Below are 25857 nucleotides of genomic sequence, written 5' to 3'. Positions count from 1 at the left end.
ATGCAGTTTTCTGCAGGCAGTTGCTGGGCAAAAAGACATCAAAGGGAAGAGAGAGACACGGTTGAGGGAATTCTTCCTCAGAGGACTTCCAGCCAAGGAGTCTAAATTCTCACTTGTTGAGCAGCAGCAGAGAGGGACAGATCTACAAGCTCCAACAGGGAGTGCATAGGCCAGTCTAGTGTTGCGCAGAGGAGAGAGGAGGCTATTCGACTTTTTCTTTTCGCATGGATGACAGCCAGTGGAGTGAGAGATCAGGATAGGTTGGATGGGGCATCCAACTATGTGATCTGGAAGGCAAGGATGGCATGCCTTCTAGATGAGCATTTTCTCAAAGTCTATGTCGACAGCGTGGTAGTTGAGCCCGCAGATCCAGATCCGCTCAAGAGGTACAAAGGAGAAATGGCAAATACAAAGAGACTAATCCTCGATGGAGTAAAGGATCATATAGTCTGTCACATCGTTGGCAGAAACACTGCCAAGGAGATGTGGGATGCATTGTCGACGCTATATCTGGGATCTTCCGAGTAGCGGAAGATGTACTTGGAGTAGAAGACGAGGTCTATGGAGATGCAGAAGGGGGAACGCATTGATCCATTCCTTGCAAAGCTTCCGGAGACCCGAGATGAGTTGGCAACTGTGTGGTCAACACCTCAAGGTTCCGAGATGGTAAGACTAGCCCTAAATTCAGTATCTGAGAAGTCGCAAGTTTTGTCCAGAGCATCCTAGGCAGGGCGACTTTGCCAAACTAGGATGAAATGTGGGCAGCTCTTAAGCAAGAGGAGGTAAGGAGGGACTTGGTCAAGTGTAAACTTGATAGAAGCAACAATAGTGGGTCGAAGCCCAAGGAGGAGGAAGAAAATGCAACCCTCGCGTCCAAGGGGTAGCAAGAGCAACAGAAGAAGAAGAAAGATGTAATGAGGGACTTGGTCAAGTGTAAACTTAACAGAAGCAACAATAGTGGGTTGAAGCCCAAGGAGGAGGAAGAAAATGCAACCCTCGCGTCCAAGGGGTAGCAGGAGCAACAGAAGAAGAAGAAAGATGTTTCGAAGATCAAATGCTTTCGGTGTGGTGAATTCGGTCACTACGCAACACAATGTCCTCTCAGGAAGAAGGACAAAGATGAGAAGCATGATCCGAAGGTTGCATCTGCGAAGATTGAGGAGGAGTTCGCCATGATAGCCAAAGCATCTCCAGGAGGGAGGTGAGGAGATTTAGAGCTGTAGTTCGAAAGGACTATAGATGGGCAAGATCCTTGAGGAAGTCCACCTCTTGGATCAATACCTTGCTACAGGAGCCCAAATCAGAAGTAGCAGGATGGACCAGTGTCAGTTGGTGCAGAGGAGTGTCAAAGTGACATTTGCAGTGGCTAGGAGCACCAGAGAGTGAGCAGCGCAGAGCTAGAGTTGACAGCAGTGCAGATGGCACAGAGCAGAAGTCAGCGGTAGCGCAGAAGCTTTAGAGGGTCAACGTAGAGACTAGCAGCAATCAGAACTCCAGCAACAAGATGCATCATACTAAACACCAGTTCAGTAATTTGGGATGCTCTTTCGTTATTGATGCAATAGCAGCAGCAATGGGAGAAGGTTGCAGTGCAGATGTAGTTGTCAATGGTAGTGCCAGCAGCAACATGGATGCAGAATTGAAAGGGAGTTGCAGTACAGATGCAGTGTTGACAATGGCAGGGTCAGCGGCAGTACAGATGCAGCATTTGCACAGTAGTTGGTGGACAGGATGTCAAACATCAGCAACGCAGAAGGAGATGTTACAGAACAGAGTGATGCTTCAGCAAGGTGCATTACTAGAGCACATTCCTCACTAAGAGGGAGTGTTGATTTATGGTAGCATCGGATGTGCTCTAAGTCTCAAAATTTGCAGGGGGACTTAGACACATGCATTCTCCAATACCCAGAAATTGTTTTTGGAAATTCCACCCGGAGACAGTTTTATTAAAATAATAAATTACTTTTAATGGGACCCTAAGTCTAAATTTAGAAAATTAAAATAATTAAAGGGTATTAATCTAATTGTGGGTGTAACTTCTAGAAGAAGACGAAGATCAAGCAAAAATGATTTAATCCATTGATTAGAAGTTAATCTGGGTCGTTGGTTGTCCAACAAAAAGATATAAGAAGAGGCTTGAGGCGCACTTGGACAACACACAGAGGGGAGATCAGAAGTTCGATTCTTAAGCAAAGCAGCTACCGAGAGATTTTCGATAGTGATCTTTTGCAGAGAGGGGCAGGGATAGTATCCGAAGGGAGATCTTTCCCAGTCGAAGAATGCTCAACAGAGAAGGCAAAGAGAGATCCAGCAGTGGCAGCGTTGAGCTAGAGATGCTAACGCAGGCCATGCAGAGGCAACGCAAAAGCCAGAAGGGAATCCAAAAATCAGCTGACAGGATCGATTGCAGAAGCTGGAAGCCGGGGTGTGGGTCCGAGGGGTGAAAATCGAATTTCCCGAGTAGCAAATTGATCAGTTGAATGGGTGACACTGTCCCCAGAGGGTGTGATGCTAGGCTGACGCAGTGACTGCGCAGAGGCAGCCAGGGGTAGCTCATTCAGTGGCTGGATCAGCGAGGATTTCCAATGATAGTGTGAGGTAATCTCACTTATCTTTTTGTTAGTGATATTCTCTGTAACTAGATTGTCAAGAAGGCATTCAAAGATTGTATTTAGAAATTACTACTGCATAATAATAAAACCCTCAGTTGCTGCACCAGTTTTCCTGCATTGGGTTTTTCCGGAGACATTTGTGTAAAAATTTCTAAATAGTAATATTATTTATTCTACTTATTAACTCAGAAATAAGTTATTCACAGTGTTTCTACAACAAATATCGCAATAAATTCTACTGCAACCTTCATAATTAAAATACTATGAAAAGTGAATGCAAGGAAAAATACTAGCACAAGTATAATCACGATGACAGTTATTTTTGGACCATTGTCCCCGGAAAAACCCAATGTGGGAAAACTGGTGCAGCAGATGAGGGTTTCTTTATTGATCTTCAGCGAAAATCTCATGTACAAGAAACAACTAGCAAAATAGAAGAGGATTCTTTGTGAGAAACTTTACAGATACTTCTCAACAAGTTTCTGAACCAAGGGAGGACCTGTTGCCCCCTCTGCGTCTCACTGCGTTAGCTTTTGCGAGAGGACTGTGCAGTCCCAGCGTCACACTGCCTCTGCGTTGTCCCTCCTCTGCGTCACAGCCTTTGCGTTGTCCTTCCTCTGCTCTGCGTCTTCTGCTCTTGCACTCCTGACTAATGTTGATACCCTCTCTCTCCTTCTCACCTGCAACTCTCCCTCTGATTCGATTTTCTCTTGCTGAACTTCGACCAATGAGAAAATCGATCTTACTTGGGTAACTGAGTATCTACCTATGGTGTGTTTTCCAAATGCTCATTGATGTCCTCCTTATAATCCTACAGTTGAGAACCAATGGCCCAAATTAGATTCTAATCAATGTATCAGATCATTTGGACTCGATCTTCGTATTTTTCTAGAAGTTACACACATAGTTTAGATTAATACCCATTAATTATTTTAATTTTCTAAGTTTAGACATAGGGACCTATTAAAAATAATAAATTATTTTAATAAAACTGTGTCTAGGTGGAATTTCCCAAATGATTTCTGGGTATTGTGGAATACATGTGTCTAAGCCTCCCTCAAAATTTGAGACTTGGAGCACATCTGATGCGATCCGAAATCAACACTCCCTCTTAGCAAGGAATGTGCTCTAGCAATGCAACCTGCCGAAGGATCACCCTATTCTGTAACATCTCCCTTTGCGCTGCTGATATCTGACATCACTGCCCACCAACTACTGCACAAATGTTGCATCTGTACTGTTGCTAACCCTGCCACTTCCAACACTGCATCTGTACCGCAACTCCCTCTCATTACCTGTCAATGTAACTGAGAAATCACCTGTTTCTGCTACTGAAACGGATTCTCTACCATATCCATCTGCTCCCTAAACTGAACGAACTTTGCTCTTCCTAGAGCCTTTGTGAGTTTGTCTGCTACCTAATCTCCTGTGGGAACATACTGCAGTTGTACTGCCCCACGATGAACATAGTCTATGATAAAGTGACATCTGATATCAATGTGTTTCGATCGATCTTGAAATACTAGATTCTTAGTGAGTTTGATACAACTCTAATTATCGCAGTAAACCCTGGTCGCTTCCATCCTTTTTCTGAACAAATTCACAAGCAATTTTCTAAGCCATATAGCTTCACACGTTAGCTTCCATATATTCAGCTTTTGCTGAGCTCAGAGCTACCAATTTCTGCTTCTTGCTACACCAAGAGATCATTCTTGATCCAACACTGAAGCAGTACCCAGAGGTACTTTTCCGGTCTACTAAACTACTTGCCCAATCTACATCTGTTACTCCATTCAATCTAACACCATCTCCTTAGGAGTATTTCAACCCATATCTGACTGTTCCACGCACATACCTTAGAATGTGCCCAATTGTTGCCCAATGCACCCTTTTCAGTTCCAGCATGAACTGACTAAGGGTGTTGACAGCGAAGCAAATGTCTGGCCTAGTGTGGACCAAATACATGAGTGACTCAATGAGTTGTCTATACAAGGTGGGGTCCACTTCCTTGTCTCCTGATGCATCTATTTTCTTCCAATTAGTGATCATGGGTGTAGCCATGGGTCAACAATCCTGCATTTTGAATCTCTTCAAGATCTCTGTAGCATATCTTCCCTGCCCGAGGAAGATCTCCCCATTCTTCTGCCAAACTAACAATCCTAGAAAATAATGCATCAACCCCATATCCTTCATGTCGAATTTTGCTTCAAGATTCTTCTTGCAGTCCTATATAAGCCTAGATGACCCTGTTAGAAACAAGTCATCCACATATAATAATAGAATAAGTGGTTCATTCTCTACCATTAAATAACAGAGATTGGGATCAACATCACTCTTGACGAATCCTAACTGCTGCAAGTAACTATCAATCCAACCATACCATGCTTTGGGTGCCTGCTTAAGCCCATACAGGGCTTTCTTTAATCTGCATACATGAGTTCTCTTTTCATGAGTTTCGAAGCCTTCGGGTTGTTCTATATACACCTCTTCTTCTATCACCCCATTCAAGAATGTTGTCTTGACATCCATCTAGTAAATCTCCCATCCCATTTGAGGTTCTAGGGATATAAAGGATCTGATAGAGGTATATCAGGCTACTAGGACGAAGGTCTCTTCATAGTCTATTCCTTCGTTCTGTGCATATCCATTTGCCACGAACCTAGCCTTGTACTTCTCTATACTGCCATCTGCAGCATACTTGATCTTGTAGATCCACCTTGATACTACAACTGATCTATTCTCTGGTTTAGGTACTACTTCCTAGACATCATTCGTCATGATAGAGCTATACTCTCCTACCATGGCATCCACCCAAACTTGGTGTTGAACGACTTCCTGAAAACTAGAGGGTTCTTCATCCTGTGCTACCAAGGCCTGATACCTGTTAGGCTGTCTACGCTACCTCTTCTTGGTTCTAGGAGCTCCAACAAACTCCTCTATGTCCCTCAGTGTCTGTCGTACTTCCCTAATGGTTCTACCACTGGTGGTGGGAGGGTCAATCAACTCCTCCTCCCGGTCTTGTTGTTCCATCTACTGAGAACTATCTAGATTTCCTTCTTCTGAGGAAATACTAGTACTGGTCACTGTGCTCGATCCAAGTGTCTGTCCACCTGCCTGTCCTTCTTGTTGCCCCTGCTACTACTGGACTAATGGAACATCTACTGACTGACCTTCTACTAGCATCTCTCGAGATTTCCTGAAGGCTCTAACCTCCATGAACTTTGCATCTCGTCTTACTACAATCTTCTTGCTGTTAGGAATGTAGATTCTGTATGCCTTTGAGGTCTTGCTATATCCTACGAGATACCCCTTTTCTACAGTACTATCCAATTCACTGTGCTTCTCGTCTGGAATGAGAAATATGCCACGCTTCCAAATATCCTGAGATGACTTACTTCCGACTTTTTCCCTGTGAAGACACCTTCGAGCGTTCTCTTCCCGATGCTCTGTGAGGAGTTCTATTATGGATATACACCGTTGTGTTGTAAGCATCTGCCCATAAGAATCTAGGCAAGTCTTGATCATGCAACATAGCTTTTGCTGCCCCAACAATAGTCCTATTTTTCCACTCTACTACTCCATTCTGCTCCAGATTATATGAAGTTTTCCATTCTCTTTTGATGCCCTCCTTTGCGCAGAAATTTGTGAAGTTTTTGTCCGTATATTCTCCACCATTATTTGAACGCAATACCTTTATCTTTTTCCCTGTCATGTTTTCAAAGAGAGCCTCATAACTCTCTGAATCGATCAAAGACCTCATCCTTGGTCTTTAAGAAATAAATCCAGGTTTTTCTAGAGCGATCATCAATAAAGGTGACGAAGTATTCACCACCACTAAGAGCTCTTGTGGACATTGGACCACAGATATCTGAGGGTATCAATCCCAATACACATTATTCTCTATTGTTACTTCTGGAAAAGGTTGCTTTAGCATACTTCCCTAGTACGCATCCTCTGTATAAATCATCATGCTCAGTACTAAGGACTTGAACTCCTGTAATAGTCTCTCTGAGCATCCTCAGTGCTCCATGGTGTAAGTGTCCCATTCGTCTGTGCCATAATTCATTCAGTTTCTTTTCACCATTATGATTGCTGCCTATCAATGCCATTGGAGACTCGAGCTACAACCTATACAGTCTGTTGCTTCGAGCTCCAATTTGTCTCTTCTTCTTCCAGCTTGAATATTTGAAGTATACTTTCTTTCCAATGAAGTATACATCGTATCTCTTGTCCTGTAACTGGGACACTGAAATCAAATTCATTCCTAACCAGGGCACATGCAGAACATTGGTGGCTCGGATGTTGGTTCCTGCTTCCGTCTGAAATGTTATGGTGCCTCTCCCTATTGGAGTACACTTCGTTCTGTTTCCCATAGTAACCTGGAAGTTCATTTGTTCTTCTTGATAGCTCGAGAAATATTGTTGTACTTCAATCATATGGGCTAAAGCCTCGCTATCAATGTACCAAACATCTATTGACGCTAAACTTGCTAAGCATGCGAAGTCTTCTTCTAATCTAAAAGATAACTCAGAGACATCCTGAGTTTCCATCTTTGTGCTATTTTTCTAACGATCTCTGACGCTATCCTGCCCCAGCAACTGCTGCAAGAAAAACTGTCTTCTCCCGAAGATTGCTCTGCAATGGAGCTTCTGCGTTGCTCCCTCTGTCACTGGCAAACCTAAATCCGAAAATCTTACTCTCTGTCGACTCCCTCAGAGAGGGATTTTCTCATGAAAATTTTTCCCTCCTAGACTAGGTTGCGCAATTCTTCTAAGGATTCGATTTTCTGCCCGTGCAATAATTTCGAACTCCCTCCTTTGCTTCAATGCTAGCTCTTCTAGTCTACACTCTTGCTTAACTTTGCTCCGATACCATGTGAAAATTTCTAAATAGAAATCCAACTGCAATGATTAATATTATTTATTCTACTTATTAACTCATAAATAAGTTATTCACAGTGTTTCTACAACAAATATCAAAATAAATTCTACTGCAACCTTCACAATTAAAATACTACGAAAAGTGAATGCAAGGAAAAATACTAGCACAAGTATAATCACGATGACACAGTTATTTTTGGACAATTGTCCCCGGAAAAACCCAGTGTGGGAAAACTGGTGCAGCAGATGAGGGTTTCTTTATTTATCTTCAACAAAAATCTCATGTACAAGATACAACCAGCAAAATAGAAGAAGATTCTCTGTGAGAAACTTTACAGATACTTCTCAGCGAGTTTTTGATCCAGAAGAGGACCTGTTGCCCCTCTGCATCTCACTGTGTCAGCTTCTACGTGAGGATTGCGCAGTCCCAGCGTCACACTGCCTCTGCGTTGTTCCTCGTCTGCATCACAGCCTCTGCGTTGTCCTTCCTCTGCTCTACGCCTTCTACTCCTGCACTCTCGACTGATGCTGATACCCTCTCTCTCCTACTCACCTGCAACTCTCCCTCTAATTCAATTTTCTCTTGCCGAACTTCGACCAGTGAGAAAATCAATCTTACTTGGGTAACTAAGTATCTGCCTCTAGTGCGTTTTCCAAATGCCCATCGATGTCCTTATAATCCTCTAGTTGATAACCAACGACCCAGATTAGATTCTAATCAATGGCTCAGATCATTTAGACTCGATCTTCGTTTTCTTCTAGAAGTTACACCCACAGATTAGATTAATACCCATTAATTATTTTAATTTCCCAAGTTTATACTTAAGGACCTATTAAAAATAATTAATTATTTTAATAAAATTGTCTCTGGGTGGAATTTCCCAAAATGATTTTTGGATATTGTGGAATACGTGTCTAAGACTCCCTGTAAAATTTTAGACTTAGAGCACATCTGATGCTACCAAAAATCAACAATTTGTCCAAAAATAACTGTGTAGATGTGTTGTATTTCTTTCTTGTTCAGTTTCTTGTTTCCGCTTGTAATTTAAATGGTGTAGACTGCAGTGTATTATTTTTTATATTTACTGTAAGAAACAGTAAGTAACTTGATTCAAAGATTAACAAGTAGGAGAAACTTAATTAGTTGTTGCAGTAGAAATTTAGGCATCCAAATTTTCACACAATTCTTGCCCACACCTTTTGACGTCTAGCCCGGAACTGCCTCTGATCAAGTCGCTATGCCTCTCACTACTGAGGAAAATGATTCTCCGGCCTTCTGGAAGCTGAATCAATTTTTTGCACAGCTAAATCGAATTGTCCTCCGAAGCTGATTGCGCAGTCCTCTGTGCTGCCTCACTAGGAATGACTCAGCCTCTTGCTACTGCCTCTCCGGATCTGGAAAACTTCCTCCATATCATTATCCCTACAGCTCTCTGTCTCTGCTTCCCTACTAAAGCTCGAACTCTTCAACGACTAATGGCTCTTTGGAAAATCGAACTCTTTGTGGTTCTCACAAGTGTGTTCTCCATCTACCCATTGACTCATTCTTATAATCCTCTGTTGGACCTCCAACGGCCAAGATTAAAACTTAATCAAGGGCCCAGATTAATTCCCTATCGATCCATGTGAGTTTCTAGATAATTCACACTTTATCTCACTTAATTCTACTTAATTAACCAGATTTCTTAAGTTTAGAGTTAGGAAATATTAAAAAATAGGCTAACAATCTAATTGAGACACTTCTAGGTGGAATTTCTAGAAACAATTTCTAGGTTATGGAGAACTCATGTGTTTTAGCCTTTCCACAAAGTTTTGAGACTAGAACAGCTCCGATGCTACAGAGACTAACAACCTTATAAGAAATATTATAGGCTTGGTTCAAGGTGACAAAGTAACCCACTTAGGGATGGCTCACCTTAAGAACGAGTTTCAGATAATGAGAGAAGGCAATTCGCATCTCAAGTAGAGACCAAATTAAGGCAACACAAGACCTAGAGATTGATTGATATGTTGCGAGTTGGGATGACCTAAGGTCAAGATGCCAAGCAAAAGGTTTCCAATAATGAGTATTAGCAAGGCAAAGGCACATGAAACCTTCAACAAGCCCTCAAGTTGAAGCTATAACCAAACTAGGGTTCTATCCTAGGGCAATAAAAATCATGGATGAAAATGGAAGGAATGGACACCATGGGGATTGATTTTGAGGTATTTGTTGTTGCACAAACTAGCAAGCCTTGTAAATAGGCGAAAGCTAAAGGGCACAACAACAGGACTAAGGCCCACTATCACCGTAACCTAAGTCCCCTTCTCTTCTCAGATTTTCACCGACAGGAGGAGTCCCAGTGTGGAGGAGATCACCTTGGACGAGAGGGCCAATGATGAGGTGTTAAAATTGGCAACCAGGGCAAAACTTCATGTGGGTCATCTTATTCATGTCGAATAATATTTTTATTAGATTCCTCTCGTCGAGAGGTGTAGGATTGATATAAAGATCATCCAATTCTGATAAGTATTCATGGAGATATGAATTTATCTTGATTATGGAATTATTATCAAGCCGACCTACAACTCATGTAGGCTCAGAAGCCCAACAGTCGCATCTATTCACCCACCAACGTTGTGTATAAATATAAGAGGACTTTTCCTCATTTGGACTCACTCATCTCATCACATCTCTCTCTCTCTACTGCGCAGATATGAGTCTCTTCTCTACTGCGCTGAAATGGGTCTCTCTCTCTCACACATGTGAAGCCAGAAACTGTTGAAACTGAAGCTGCAACTGCAGAAGTAAAGATTGACTTGCGTGCCCTAGAAGATCTCCTCTTTGGAACTGCGCTGTAGGTTCATCTGAACCTCCTTTGAAAGCCGCAACTTTTGGTGGTGGAATGAAGTCAATCCGACGAACGATTTGCAAGATATCGACTGCCCTAGTTTGAAGCCGGAAACTGCTGAAACTGAAGCTGCAACTGCAGAAGTAAAGATTGACTTGTGTGGCCTAGAAGATCTCCTTTTTGGAACTGCGCTGTAGGTTCATCTGAACCTCCTTTGAAAGTCGCAACTTTTGTTGGTGGAATGAAGTCAATCCGACGAACGGTTTGCAAGATATCGACTGCCCTAGTTTGAAGCCGGAAACTATTGAAACTGAAGCTGCAACTGCAGAAGTAAAGATTGACTTGCGTGGCCTAGAAGATCTCCTCATCTGAACTGCGCTGTAGGTTCATCTGAACCTCCTCTGGAAGCTGAAACTTTTGGTGGTGGAATGAAGTCAATCCGACTGTCGATTTGTGAGATATGGTCTGCCCTAGTTTGATAATGAAGTCGCTAATGCTGATGCTACTGATCTAGGGTTTGCTACTGCTGATATGAATCAGATTTATTGTATTATTTCTCTCTGCTGAATTGTTGAAGATAAAAGAAGATTTGATCAAAGGGTTTCCCCACACATTATGGGGTTTGTCCCTAGCTAGCCGCCACATCTTGTGTCTCTTGTCTTGGCTTGTTTTCTGTCGATCGTTAAATGTTCTATCTGCACTTTACTTTATGTACATGTGATTGCTAATCGGTGGAATATAATAAGAAAAAGAAGTAAACTGTTATAAGCATAGAACATACCATAACTTAACATGGTATCAGAGCTGAGGTGAAGACAAAGCCCGAGCAAGAGCAAGAGCAATCATTGAAGAGAAGATTGGCAAGGCTATCCTAAAAGAACTATGGGGTCCTCAACACTCTTTCCTGCCGAAGACAAGCTCCGCGAGAAAGCTGACTATCACGGATGGAAGATGTCTATCGATCTAACCCTTGAAGATCAAGGAGTGCTGGACCATGTAAGAGGCAATATTGTTGAGCCTTCATCAAATGCATCTGCTGCTGCCTGGAACAAATGGAAAAATGGAGAAGTCAAAACAAAGAAGATCATCCGGGACTCTATCGACAAGCGCTTGGTGGCCTACATCTCTGATCTAGACACCTCCAAGGAAATCTACGACAGACTGGTGAGTTTATTTAAAGTTAATGATGCAAATCAAGTTTTGTTTCTTAGAAATAAGTTGAGGGAAATCAAGAAGGGTAAAGATGAAAGTATGCAAGCATACTTCTTAAGAATCACCGAGATCAAGAACGATCTCCTATCTATTGGGGAAACCATTACTGACAGAGAAATGGCACTCACAACTCTCGGAGGATTACCATCTGAATGGTATGTGTTCAGGACTACTCTTATGAACAATAATGTAATTCCTAGTTTCGAGGAATTAATGGCTAGATGCATTCAAGAACAAACAAGGGTAGAAGAGCAGGAAATGCCCTTGCCTAAAGGGCCTCCTGCTGTTTTTTCTTCTCATGCTAAGAAGAGAAATAATTCTGGGTCTAAATCGAAAAGAAAGGTTGGATTTAAGGGTGGAAGAAAAGGACGATGTTTCATTTGCAATAAAGCAGGTCACTATGCAAGGGAATGCCCTGATAGAAAGGACTCTCACCGTGACGATGATCAAAATCCCTCTCATGGTAATCGAAGGAATGGAAAATTCAACAACAAAGGAAAAAGGAATGCGGGAAATCAAGGAAGAGGGCCACCATTCAAGAAGACTAGAAATTCCAGGTATGAATCTAACACTGTTGACGATAAGCAGGCTGAATATTATCTACCAGCTGCTCTATCTACCTCCGCTCCTTCGGACTCAATGGGAATTTGGCTCATTGATAGTGGTGCCTCAAGACACTTCACTAGTTACAAAGAAGTACTCTATAATCTGGTAGAGAAAGAAACTAACCTGGAAATTGTCCTTGGAGATGACATGAAATACCCAGTGAAAGGTGTAGGCAATGTTTCTCTTAAACTGAATCAAGGTAATACGATTCACTTACAAGATGTATTATATGTACCTGATCTCAAAAAGAACCTGGTATCCATCTCGGCAATGGAAGACAAAGGCTATAAGGTAACCTTCAGCGATGGTAAGGTACGCATATGGAAAAATAATGTTAAAGATGCTTTCACTCTTGGGTTTCGAGTTGATTCTTTATATCAAGTCGGTGGAAGTCCGCTAGGTGTCATGTCTTGTGACACAACGCTTCAGTCCAAACTTTGGCATCGGAGGTTTGCCCACCTTCATTACAAAGCTCTACCCGATGTAAGACAGATGGTAACAGGGATGCCTGAATTCCAAGTAGAGAAAGAAGGTGTATGTCCGGGATGTGCCGAAGGAAAGCTCAAAAGGGGACCATTCCCTTCAAGTCAAAGCAAGACCTCCGATATATTACAACTAGTTCACTCAGACATATCAGGTATGATGCCTGTGAACTCCTTGGGAGGATACTCATATTATCTTACTTTTACAGATGAACATTCTCGAAAGACCTGGATATACTTCTTGAAAAAGAAGGATGAAGTGTTCCCTTGGTTCCGATGCTTCAAAGCCCTAATCGAGAATCAAACCGAAAAGAAGATCAAGATCTTAAGAACTGACAATGGGACTGAATATGAATCTAATGAGTTCCATGATTTTTTGTAAAGAGGCTGGCATCAAGAGGGAGACTACTACACCATATACTCCTGAACAAAATGGTGTGGCAGAAAGGAAGAACCGCACAATTATGGAAGTTGTCTGGGCCATGCTACATGATCAAAGTCTTCCTAAGTTTCTATGGGCTGAAGCTGCAAACACTGCCGTATATGTACAAAATCGATGCCCTCATCAAGCATTGGGTTCCAAGACTCCTGAAGAAAAATTCACCGTTAAGAAACCTGATGTTTCTCATTTTAAAATTTTTGGAAGCCCTGTATACTTTCATGTGCCGAAAGAGAAAAGAAATAAATTGGGAGCATCTGGAAAGAAGGGAATTTTCGTGGGCTATGGTGAAAATACTAAAGGCTATAGAATCTATGTAGCCGATCAAAGGGAAGTCATAATTAGTCATGATGTCACCTTTGACAAAGATATGGCTCTCAGCGAGGTGATCAATCTTCTGACTTTGAGGAGCTCTCAAGAAGCCGACACCAGGGAACCGAAAGAAAAGGATGATGAATCAATGCCTGATGTAGAAGAACCCATGGATCCAATTGATCCTCCTCCATATGAACCTTCCTGTTCTAGGAAGAGGCCTTCATGGCTTAAGGGGTTACTTGATGATGCTGAAGGACATGCTGCACCCCGAGGAACCTTTCGTGAAAGTAAGAAACCTAATAGATATCAAGGATACCTGACCATCATGAGCACGATCATACAAAATGAGCCTTCGTCATTCTCAAATGCCGTCAAGCATCAAGTATGGAAGGATGCTATGATCGAAGAATCTGAGTAGTTCCCAGACCCCAGGACAAGACTGTTGTTACTTCCAAGGATGGAACCTACATCAGATGGATGTCAAGACTGCGTTCTTGCATGGCTCGATCAAAGAAGAGGTCTACGTGGAGCAACTTGAAGGAGTTGAGATTTATGATTGAAAATCTCATGTATGCAGGTTGAAGAAGGCTCTCTATGGGCTGAAGCAAGCACCCCGAGCATGGTATGAGAGGATCGATAGCTACTTGATGAAGCTGGGATTCACTAGGAGTGAAGCCGATCCTAACCTTTACTTTAAGGTTGAAGATGACAAGCCTCTCATACTGGTGTTGTATGTGGATGACCTCTTTCTAACAGGTGCAGACCCTCTCATTCACAAATGTAAGAGGGAACTGGCTTCTGAATATGAAATGAAGGACACAATCTCTCATGGATTAAGATACACTGCCGGAGATGTGAGACTACTTGGATATACTGATGTTGATTGGGCAGGCAGTGTGGTGTACCGTAAGAGCACTTCCGGGTGCTGTTTCACCTTGGGATCTGCTTCGATATCCTGGATGAGCAGGAAGCAGAAGTCGGTGGCTTTGAGCACCGCTGAAGCAGGATATATTGTTGCTAGCATAACCTCATGTGAGGCAGTCTGGTTACCAAAGCTCTTCAGTGAGTTGTTTGGATTTACATTGGATACCACTGTGATTCTCTATAACAACCAGAGGTGGGATTCGATTATTGAGGAATCCCGTATTCGTCGATTGCTCCAGCAGATAGACATCATCTGGGATATGGTAAGTTGATGAGCAAGGAGGCTCCATCGCATTAAGATGATGTACAGGTTGATACACCTTGTCAAAGCCCCGAGGAAAGATCTAATCTGTGATTTTCCCAAACGACTTGGAGTCGGTAAGAAACCCTTGTACAAGGGTCCTGCATGTTGCATACATTGAGCTCTGGGAGCTCTAAGGGCTTGCGGTTATTACTGGAGCAACATACGACCATAGGGTGACACACCCTCCCCTGGTGGTGCACACTGGAACAAGATGATTCGCTCTCTTGTGGAACAGGATGATTCGCTCTCTTGTGGAACAGGATGATTCACTCTCCTGTGTAGCAGGATGATTAGTTCTCCTGTGAGGCCTGGATTGATGTGTTCTCCATGGCAGCCTAGATTGATGTGTTCTCCATGGCAATTGTAGCAGGATTGATGTGTTCTCCTGTGAGGCCTAGATTGATGTGTTCTCCATGGCAATTGTAGCAGGATTGATGTGTTCTCCTGTGAGGACAGGATTGATTAGTTCTCCTGTCGAGGCATCCTACCCATGCAGTCTGGGACTCATGGGAAGTACCTCTCATCTGATCAATGAGCAGGGAAATGAAGTTAGGGACCATAGTAGTACCGATGGACGCATCGTTGTAACTACCGTACTCCCTACGCTAGGATGACCTCCATTGATTTGGGATCAATGATACTGGTCTAGGACCAGTGGTAGGAGTTGTACCATACTATGACGCTGACTTCGGGTCGGTTGAGACTGGTCTGGGATCAGTGGTACATACTCTGAGACTAACTTTGAGTCAGTGGAGGATGATATTGGTCTGGGACCATTGGAGTTGTACTCACTATGACGCTGACTTTGGGTTGGTTGAGACTGGTCTGGGACCAGTGGTACATACTCTGAGACTGACTTTGAGTCAGTATGATACATCCTCGATCATTTCTTCTTCTTCATAATTCGGACAAAAGCAGAGTAGAACAGAACAATGCAAGAGCAGAGCAGAACAGAACAAATCAGTACAGATCAGTGCAGGGCAGAACAAGACAAAGCAGAACAGGCAAAATAGAGCAGAGCAGGGCAAGGGCCAGGCTGTACAAGGCAGTGCATTTGATGGATGAATAGTAACGACCGATAGACAGATTGCAGATGAAGTTCTCCATGGTTGAGAGGGGGTGTTAAAATTGGCAACCAGGGCAAAACTTCATGTGGGTCATCTTATTCATGTCTAATAATATTTTTATTAGATTCCTCTCGTCGAGAGGTGTAGGATTGATATAAAGATCATCCAATTCCGATAAGTATTCATGGAGATATGAATTTATCTTGATTATGGAATTATTATCAAGCCGACCTACAACTCATGTAGGCTCAGAAGCCCAACAGCCGCATCTATTCACCCACCAACGTTGTGTATAAATATAAGAGGACTTTTCCTCATTTGGACTCACTCATCTCATCACATCTCTCTCTCTCTACTGCGCAGATATGAGTCTCTTCTCTACTGCGCTGAAATGGGTCTCTCTCTCTCACACATGTGAAGCCGGAAACTGCTGAAACTGAAGCTGCAACTGCAGAAGTAAAGATTGACTTGCGTGGCCTAGAAGATCTCCTCTTTGGAACTGCGCTGTAGGTTCATCTGAACCTCCTTTGAAAGCCGCAACTTTTGGTGGTGGAATGAAGTCAATCCGACGAACGGTTTGCAAGATATCGACTGCCCTAGTTTGAAGCCGGAAACTGCTGAAACTGAAGCTGCAACTGCAGAAGTAAAGATTGACTTGCGTGGCCTAGAAGATCTCCTCTTTGGAACTGTGCTGTAGGTTCATCTGAACCTCCTTTGAAAGCCGCAACTATTGGTGGTGGAATGAAGTCAATCCGACGAACAGTTTGCAAGATATCGACTGCCCTAGTTTGAAGCCGGAAACTGCTGAAACTGAAGCTGCAACTGCAGAAGTAAAGATTGACTTGCGTGGCCTAGAAGATCTCCTCATCTGAACTGCGCTGTAGGTTCATCTGAACCTTCTCTGGAAGCTGAAACTTTTGGTGGTGGAATGAAGTCAATCCGATTGTCGGTTTGTGAGATATGGTCTGCCCTAGTTTGATAATGAAGTCGCTAATGCTGATGCTACTGATCTAGGGTTTGCTACTGCTGATATGAATCAGATTTATTGTACTATTTCTCTCTGCTGAATTATTGAAGATAAAAGAAGATTTGATCAAAGGGTTTCCCCACACATTATGGGGTTTGTCCCTAGCTAGCCGCCACATCTTGTGTCTCTTGTCTTGGCTTGTTTTCTGTCGATCGTTAAATGTTCTATCTGCACTTTACTTTATGTACATGTGATTGCTAATCGGTGGAATATAATAAGAAAAAGAAGTAAACTGTTATAAGCATAGAACATACCATAACTTAACATGAGGTTTATAGAGATATCCAAGGCCCATTCAAAGGAGAGGCTCAATATGAGTCTCACTTGCTTCTATGAAGCTTAATAGCTCTCCAAGAAAGGGATCTAGATCTAGGGGTTAACGATGTTACAATAAAGCTAGATAAACCTAGAGTCAAGATCTCTGAAAGACATAGGACCTCTCAATAAGCTCTTTAAGATAAGCAATTGCCTCTAAGAGATGTGTTGCTAAAACTAAGAGACCTAGGTTGGATCCACAGAAGACCTAGGGTTTTAGGATTTATCATGAAAGGGAAACTCCCGAGGAGAGCCTCTAGGTCGAGTAGGGATGCGAAAGGGTCAAAAAAAATTATCAACTTCCTTTAAATTTTCAAGACCAAATGACCATTGAAATGCTACTAACGTAAGAAGTTCAAGACTAATTTCAGGATGAGAGCTAGAGCTTGAGATTTCTCTCAAATTAGCCATGGGATTTGCTTCAAATTTTGAGGGCAACTAGAGGAAACTATAGCGCAGTAGCCTACCAATTCGCTCCTCAAAGTGACCTTCCTAATGCAATTAGCACTAGGCCCTAGCTAGTTATCTAGGGTTAAGGTAGATTCTTGGAAAAATATGTAAAAGAGGAGATTTTAAGAGTGATCACCAATTCAGTTTAGACTAGTGCCTTACTCTTGGGCTACAAAGTCTTTATAATTTGAAACTTGGGCTAATCCGTTTCTCAAGGAGGTTGAAAATGATGCCCTAGCACCAATCTTTAAACAATTATCCATCTAAGATCAATGGGCTTTCATGGAAGAAAAGATACTTCAATCCACTAGGAACATTCTTCTACTTGTTATCAATGAGTAACATGCACAAATTTGCAATCTATCATTCTTTTACAATGACATTCAACAATTAGGGCATGAAAGAACAAGAGCTAGTTGCATAATTTCCACACGTTAGACATTATTCATGAAAAATTCTTCAATGAAATTCACTTACAAGATAACAAGAGATATATCCAATCTAAGATCAAGACAATGGCTCCAAGAAGAAATTGAACTAGCTTCCAAAGATATCGAAATGCATGAAAGAGTCTCCAATAGTCATCCAAGAAGAAATGTGAATTTCTCAAGAAGAGCTAAACCAAGAATGTGATGATGGAACGAAGTGGGGCAATAGGGAAGGCTCCAAGTGACATGCCATGGTACAAGGGAAGTTATAATGATGGAAGCCCACACCATGGGTATATGAATGTTGGAGGGAGCAATCATGATACATGAGCTACCCTGACCTTTGTTTCTCCAACCTTCTTCATATGTCTTTTTCCTTCTCTTGATTTGTCTTCACTTTATTGATCAGGGCTCTAGGGGATGAGAGCATGATGCATATGATGTAGCAATGATTACCCCCTTAAGGTAGGACATTTCATCGCCCACCAGGGGTCGGGACAATCATGCGTTCCTTAATGATACAGGGGGCACTCATAGGGGCCCTAGGAACCAAGGTGATGGCCATGATGATAGGGGGTAGAGCTCATGTTTGGCTTTTGCCCACGCGCTAAATTTCTATACCCCAACCATATTTTGCATTTTGTGGTACATTTCCTGTTGTAAGTGGCCAAATTATGCTTTTAACGTTCTTTTTTGTTGCATCAACCTCTAAGGCATCATTCCAAGCTCGACCCAAAGTGTGGACAAGGGGAGGGGGAGACCAAATCCTTGTGGACCCAATGGACAAATGTGGACCTGTTGACCACTCAAGTATCAACTACCCTATGGCAGAGTACATTTTTGTTTCAAGCATTCCATCATGGTCAGAGCAGTCAGACATCCAAAGGTCATCATTATCTTTCAACAATTTGTTAAAGTCATGTAATCCAAATTTTGCAGCCCTGTGGGCCCTGATGTGGGAAAGTGAAGTGGAGTGATAAGAGACCACTCTCCACCTCACTCAAGTAAACTCTAATCCGATCTCAAGTCAACTCATGATATCTCCTTGAAGCTCGAGTTAACTTCCTCAAATCGTGGATCTTGTCACTAGAACTCGTTGTCTTCTCCACAAACAAATTGATTTGCTTGATTTGTGGCTTATGTGGAGTCCACATCACTTGGTAAGTCAACTTTGACCCTTAGATGAATTTCCACTTCATTTCCACATCATTTGAGCATGTGTGGATATTTATTTTTCTCCATTTATTTAATTGTTGGGCTAATTTATTGCTACATTTTCCACAAAACTTAAGAAAAGTGGGTTTTGAGGGTCTAGAACTTATTTTTTACCCCTCAAAGTGTGTCATAGTAAAAAGTTAAGGGTGAGAAGTGTAATTTTGAACATACCTACCCCATATAACTTCTATATACATCACTTATTACATTTTACATTCAGATTTTATTCAAATTTCCACCCTACGGGAAGTTTTAAAAAATTAAAAAATTGACTCCTAAACCTAATCAAATTCCACAAAATTTTACGAGTGATCTAGTATAGTAATATACAATGAATCTAGGCACTAGGACTCACCCAAGGCCTCGTCATCAAGCAGCACTCCAGCTTTAGGATTATGCTTGGAGGAAAAAACTCAATTAATTATTAAGTCCCTATAAAGATATAATAATTAACCAAGTGAAAAAGAACCTCCCAGAATAAACTCACTTAATGACAAAGTCCCATAGGTAACTCACCATACTAGCATCACTTTACATCATCCCCGTAGGGCTTGTGGAATCTGAGTACAACATAAGAAGATGAAAAGAAGAAGTAGAGTTGAAAAACTCTGATGATATGATGAACTCTGATGGTATATGAAGCCTATGATATATCTTTGGGCATGGAGTGTTCAAAAAATCTTCAAGTGCCACTCCAGTGGTCAACACTTCCAATGACAATGACACCTCCAAGAAAGGTGTAGTCCATGCTACAAGGATTGCTACAATTTTGGGCACCAGGGGTTAGGGAAGAGTTGCGAGCAGTGATAGTGATGATGACGAGCTACTTCCTAGTCTTGGAAGTACCTCCCTCACTAAGAGGGAGTGTTGAGATTTAGTAGTTCGAGAGGTACTCCAAGCCCTAGGGTTTAGGGTTTGGAGGTTGGAGCACCACAAAAGGGCTTTGTGGGCTTGGAACCCAAGGTGTGGGCTTTGCACCCAAGCTTGTGGGTGTGAACCATGAGGAGTGTTGGACATGTGATGATTTGAAATGATAGAGGACCTCAAGAGCAACCAAGAGCAACGAAAATCACTCAAATCTGAGTTGTTTATCATGAGATATGAATTTTTGAAGTTATTTAGAGGATCATCCGATTTGCAATGCAATGTCCATCTATAGGTTTTCAACATGCTCAGTATTTTCATTAACTACGTATACAGGTGATACACTTAGAGAGAGACCTACTCGCTGGCGTCTAGGTGGAAAAGCCAAATAGAAAAGCAGCATAGCAAATGATTCTTTAGCTTAGTCCCATGCACTATGTATGGACTATAAACAACCTTAAACCCTCCCTTGAGTGAAAGCCATAGAGTTAAGGCATTAATAAGAGCTCCATTTTCTCTTAAGGAGACAAGGTCTTAGACAATTTGCAAAATTGAGGATCCTCGCTATTTACCGCTACGCCTCAGCCCATCTTACTTTCGCGCATGTAACTTGGTCAAACTTAGTGTGGGCTTGTGCATGAAGAGTTAAGGTCAACTTGATGTTTAAGAGGCCTTATGACAGTTGTCAAGCCCTCTTGGATGAATTAGTGGAGCCCTTATGTTTAGTATAAATAGAAGGTGAGGTCGGAGTCATTTCACATCCATTTGTGCAACACAAAGGCAACTCGACTTGGAGGAAATAATTTATGTTTTGGCCGCAGGCTAAAGCAAATTCCATCGAAAGAAAAGACGCCTAGTTCATGCCTCTTTGTCACTGTTTGGATGCCTATGTGACCTTGCAGTAGGGCCAAGTAGGAGAGCATTGCTTGTGGATTGTTTTGGGAGTACTTTTAGGGTATACTTCTCTCTGTTTGGAAGCCGAATTGTACAGGTGTTGGAGGAGGGCAACCGCAGTCCTATGCTCTTGTTTGAGGGCAGCCATGAGGATTGTTTTGGGCTTGCAAGTGTCCCTACAACTAGCGTCTAGGAGCAGCCTGCCAAAGGAGAGAAGTCGTAGCTGTTAGAGGGTGCTTGGGCAAGAGTAGGGTTGAAGGTGACTATAATTAGTCTTAACCAGGCGTAGACCAACAACAGGAGGAAGCAGCCCCAAATCAATGATAAATGAAGGTATGTCTTGATGTTTTATAGTTGATTTTGTTGCCAAGTGTTGGATCCAAGATTGGATGGTTTTTTTGTGAGTTGTATTGAGCATTTGAGGACTATTGGAGGGCAGCATGTAAGTGCCCAAGTTGGAGCCCTAAGTGCAAACCTTAGGATGGACTCTAAGGGCTGCTAGGAGTGGCAGTTGTTGTAGTTCAAGGTTTGGCCAGCCAGAGGAGCAGTTGTTGTAGCCCGTGTTCATTGTTGGAGAAGTGACATTCAATGATGATAGGTGGCAGCCCTCTTGCCCTATGTTAGTCATCATTGGAGCAACACAAGAAGACTATAGTGGGAAGACAAGTCCCTAAAGAGTATTAGGGGGAGGATACAGAGGAAGAGATGAGGAAATGAGAGGTGAAAAAGAATGATGTTTGATAGGCTGAGGAGCAGCAGTGGGCAGAAGTCTCAAAGTGTTGTTGCCTTGAATGAGAAAGGAGCAACTAGTGAGCATGAAGACCCTATGTGTTGATGATAGATGGACTTATGATCAGCTAGAGGGCATATTGTAGAGACTGAGTTCAGTGGTCTAAAGGAGTTGGTGCATTGATAGAGGTAGTGCTGCAGAATGGAAGTGAAGGACCCGCAATGCACAGGATACGACAAAGCAGATATGATTGCATGCTACATCAGCTAGACCATCAATGTATCTTGTATTTTGTATTTTTCTACTAGTGGATATTCGATGACCATTATACCTAGTACGGAAGCGCTAGACTGTTGTATTATTTAGTTAGATTAATATAATGAAGATTGGGTTATTGTACATATTTGTGTAAAAAGTTGTGTATATTTTGTGCACTAGTAGATTTACTGTTGTTTATATTCTTCTATACAAAGTTAAACTCATTGTGATACTTGGCTTGGTAACATCAGTGATTTAAGATTCTATTCTATCCTAGACACCAGTGTCATGGAAAAACAACATCATATGCTATCACTATACGTAGTCATGCTTTATCGTGTTATCTGGCAGTTAGTTTCATTCTTTTCTAGATTCTGTTTTATTTTATATGAGGCTCTGGACCTTGTATGCAGATTAGCAGCTCTAACATACTCTAATATACTCTAGATGTTATTATGAAACTCTCAGTGGCCTGGTTTCCTTTTCTGCAGCCCATAGAGAGCAATGGTTGTAAACCTTTTTGCACCATGTTAACATAAAAGGAGTTAACTTACAAACCATATCTATATATGTGTGTGTGTTTGTGTGTGTCATCATAAAAATAAAATAGATGAGCATAGATCCATCTTAACCCTCAAACTTGGTTAAATCTTTTAAATATCAATAAGTTTATGTTTCCATTCTTTTTTTAAATATCAATAAGTTTATGTTTCCATTCTTTTTTATACTTCTATTCTTTATTGATTTGAGGCTTCTCCGATCTATATTCCGTGTAGTGTTATCTTCCAGAGTCATTTCATTCATTTTTGTTGGAATCAACGTTTCAAACCAACCTATGTGGTTCATCATCAGGATTAGATCCATGAGTGAATCTTATTAGATCTAGGGTTAAGATGGATCTATGCTGGTGGGTAAAGATGACAATATGGCAATGAGCTTTAAAGCAAGGTCTACTTTAGGATAATTTGGACTTTGGAGCTTGCCATTTAAGCTTCCCTACAAATGCAACACTACACTTTGGAATCTTTGATGTGTTGACAATACATTGTCTTGATGAACACAATTCCCCATATTTGTTAGCACTACTTTGGAATGTTTAAAGTGTAGACAACGCATTGTCTTGATGAACAAATTTTCGCATATTTGTTAGAGCAAAGACGCATTGCATGCTAAAGCTATAACAATTTTTTTATTTGATGTGTCTGAGATGAAGAGATAACCAACCTCGAACGCTAACCAGGGATGCATGAATCTCAAAGCCAATAAGCTCAACAAAAAATCTACTTAATCACAAAGAAGCATTAACAATGAGGAATGAAACTTATGTATATCACATACTATTTTAGACGGGTAGAACTGCCATTGCTTATGATACGAAAATGATAACAGCAGTAACAAGGTTGTATGAAAGAAGAGGGAATGAATATCAGGTAAAGAGTGTCCTCTAATAATATTATGTTAGTTTTAGCAAATATGCATATTGATGCTAAGCAGTAAATCATAGTAACAAAAATGGCTGTTTTGCTTTTGCTTGCTAGAACGCTTTTTTTCAGTTTTGTTGTTGACCTTGTCAGAAGGACCAAGTCAGTAAATGGTTCTGTTGACTATATCATGATCAAACAGTTGACTAGACAAGGGGTACAAGCAGTTATTTTTTTCCTCGCTGGCGAAGGAAGTATAGTTAACCCTCCATCTCCTTAGAAGCCCAGTTGACTAAACAAGGGTTACAAGCAGTTATTTTTTTCTTCGACATTTAGATCCATATACCCCTAGCTAAGGAAGTAAAGTTAACCCTCCATCTCCTTAGCTAAGGAAGATATATATTTTGGGGTATACTAAAAGTTAAGGAGATATATATTTTGGGGTATACTAAAAGTTCAAAATTTGTTGCAAGCATGTCTTTTTCATTAAGAATTTTAAATTATTATGTATTCTTTGAAAATTATTATGATTTTTTGTACGTTTTTCTTTTAGACTGGAGGGGCAAAGCATTACAACTAGTCCGAGGAGATCAGGCACTATTACCAATCTGCTTGCAAGGACGAAATCTGCCCCGTTGCAAAACTAGGGATGCACACAAAGCACTTCCATTTGGCTAAAATGTCAAAAGGATTACTCGTCCCTCGAAATCACCCAGAATTGGCACCTATTCCTAACCGTTTATTCTTGTCTTCCTAACGATATCCAGATATTCCTAACGACATTCAGATATTCACCACGGGAGATGATGACCCACTGAGATATTTATTATATTTTGAAAATGGTGTAGTTTAGCTTTTTGGAAAATATGCACTTTTCACCTCTTTTATATTACCATAATTCTTCTCAGAAATTTAAGGGATGTTTCTACACATGAATGGATGGTATTCTTACTTGGGCATCTACGTATTCCTGCATGACATTCAATTTAAACTAGTACCACTTACCAGGGCTTTCACACTGAATACCTATGAATTAGCCAAATACCAAGCAAAACGCAACATTTTTGTTGGACTGAAACACCACTTATTTTATTGGCAGAGTCAAGGGACTTAGTTCCCCCAATCCCCCTATCCGCTACTGGAATCTATTCATATGTTCCATGATCGGGCTCTAACATTTGGAGCTAATAAATCAACCTCCTAGAATATATTACTGGATATGTCACTTTGAGGATTCCCACTTTTAAATGCCAAAGGCACCTTCCTTATGAAGATCGTAACTGACACCGATAAAAAAAAAAACTCCCACGAAGTAAGATGGGTGCAATAAATGAATATATGTTCGATTCGAAGTAACAGATATTTGACAACTATGAACCTACAAGGAAAAATGTCTCAGAAAGAACTATAAAAACACAGTTACTAAGCTTCTTCCTTAGATGCTCAATGCTGAGCTTAAATCTTACCCAAGTAAACACCTAATTATTAAAGTCCACTTTCGAATCCGGCTGCCTTCTCAAAATCCAAAACTCAGTCCACAATCTGCATCAATTATATCAAAAATGACAGTTTTATTGCGGAAAACGAACCGATGGCCTTATAAATCAGCGCTCATCGAAAGACCTCAGTTTGCTTGAAATTTGAAAGATATTTCGGGGAAGAAATGCAGTGCATTTCAATTAATTGAATCCAAAGCCTCACCTCGCATTTTACAGAGACGCCGACTTAATCAAATACTCGGGTCCGATAGAGTACACTTCACGTCAATTTATATCACGAAAGTGATTGTTCTCCCCGTTCCAGTCGAATCATTATGCCACACCCCTTCGGACAACGTGTTGTGGACGTGCAGCGAATCGAACGTGGGACCTCCACTTGGCAAACCATTCTTTTCTTATGTTATAAACTTCTTCGAGGGATATGAACAACTGAATTATTCGATTTTTCCTTTGCGTATTACTTTGGTTTTACCCAAAAAAAAAATTGCAACTTCAATTTTATATATATATATATTAATTTTTATAATTCCACAAAGCAGGGAAACTGTTTTTCTTTTAAACATTATTATTTTGTAGGATTTTAGGGAAGGTGGAGGCTTCATAAAGATATTTTAAAAATTCAATAATTGCATGGATAAACTCTATCTAGAAAACAATTTTTTATTATTCACATTATAAATATATAACTTTTATAATTACAAAAAAAATTAATAACAATAATAATATTTTAATTTTAATTAAATTTATTTTAAATAGATTAAAAACTAATTATTTTTTCCATTTAAAATAAGATATTTAAGATAGCTTATAAAATGTTGAATTACATTATATATATATATATGATAATGATAGATGATTAAAGTCTAAGATTTCGTCTTCAAAATGTAAGAGATTAATAGGAATTTTTTAATATTTTATTTTTATGCTTGAAAATAAGCCTGAAAAGTGTTCCTATATCACTATAGTTTTGCTAACTTAAAAGGTCAAGAAGATTTAGTGTGACAAATATTTTGAAAATTAAATTGAATGTGAGTATAAAATGGACAATGTAAAGAACGTGTTTTTCATCTTCAACTCTCTTACT

General features: G+C 40.9%; 1 protein-coding gene across 7 annotated transcripts in view; it reads right to left on the bottom strand.

The window, feature by feature from the left end:
- LOC149197881 (lipid phosphate phosphatase 2-like) overlaps positions 1-25199 on the bottom strand; it is a 179377-nt gene extending 154178 nt beyond the window's left edge. For 4 of the 7 annotated variants that reach the window (XM_089406006.1, XM_089406012.1, XM_089406009.1 and 1 more), the window contains exon 1: positions 24741-24969. The gene's annotated coding sequence lies outside the window, so the exon portion shown is untranslated. The other 3 variants (XM_089406007.1, XM_089406008.1, XM_089406010.1) reach the window with 1 other exon arrangement.
- Positions 25200-25857: the final 658 nt, after the last annotated feature.

Source organism: Pinus tabuliformis, chromosome 2_2 (genome assembly GCF_031772625.1).
Source record: "Pinus tabuliformis cultivar Carrire ecotype Pingquan chromosome 2_2, CPIR1, whole genome shotgun sequence".
NCBI lineage: Eukaryota > Viridiplantae > Streptophyta > Pinopsida > Pinales > Pinaceae > Pinus > Pinus tabuliformis.
Note: the sequence above shows the minus strand (reverse complement) of the source record. Positions and strands in the feature narration are given on the sequence as shown.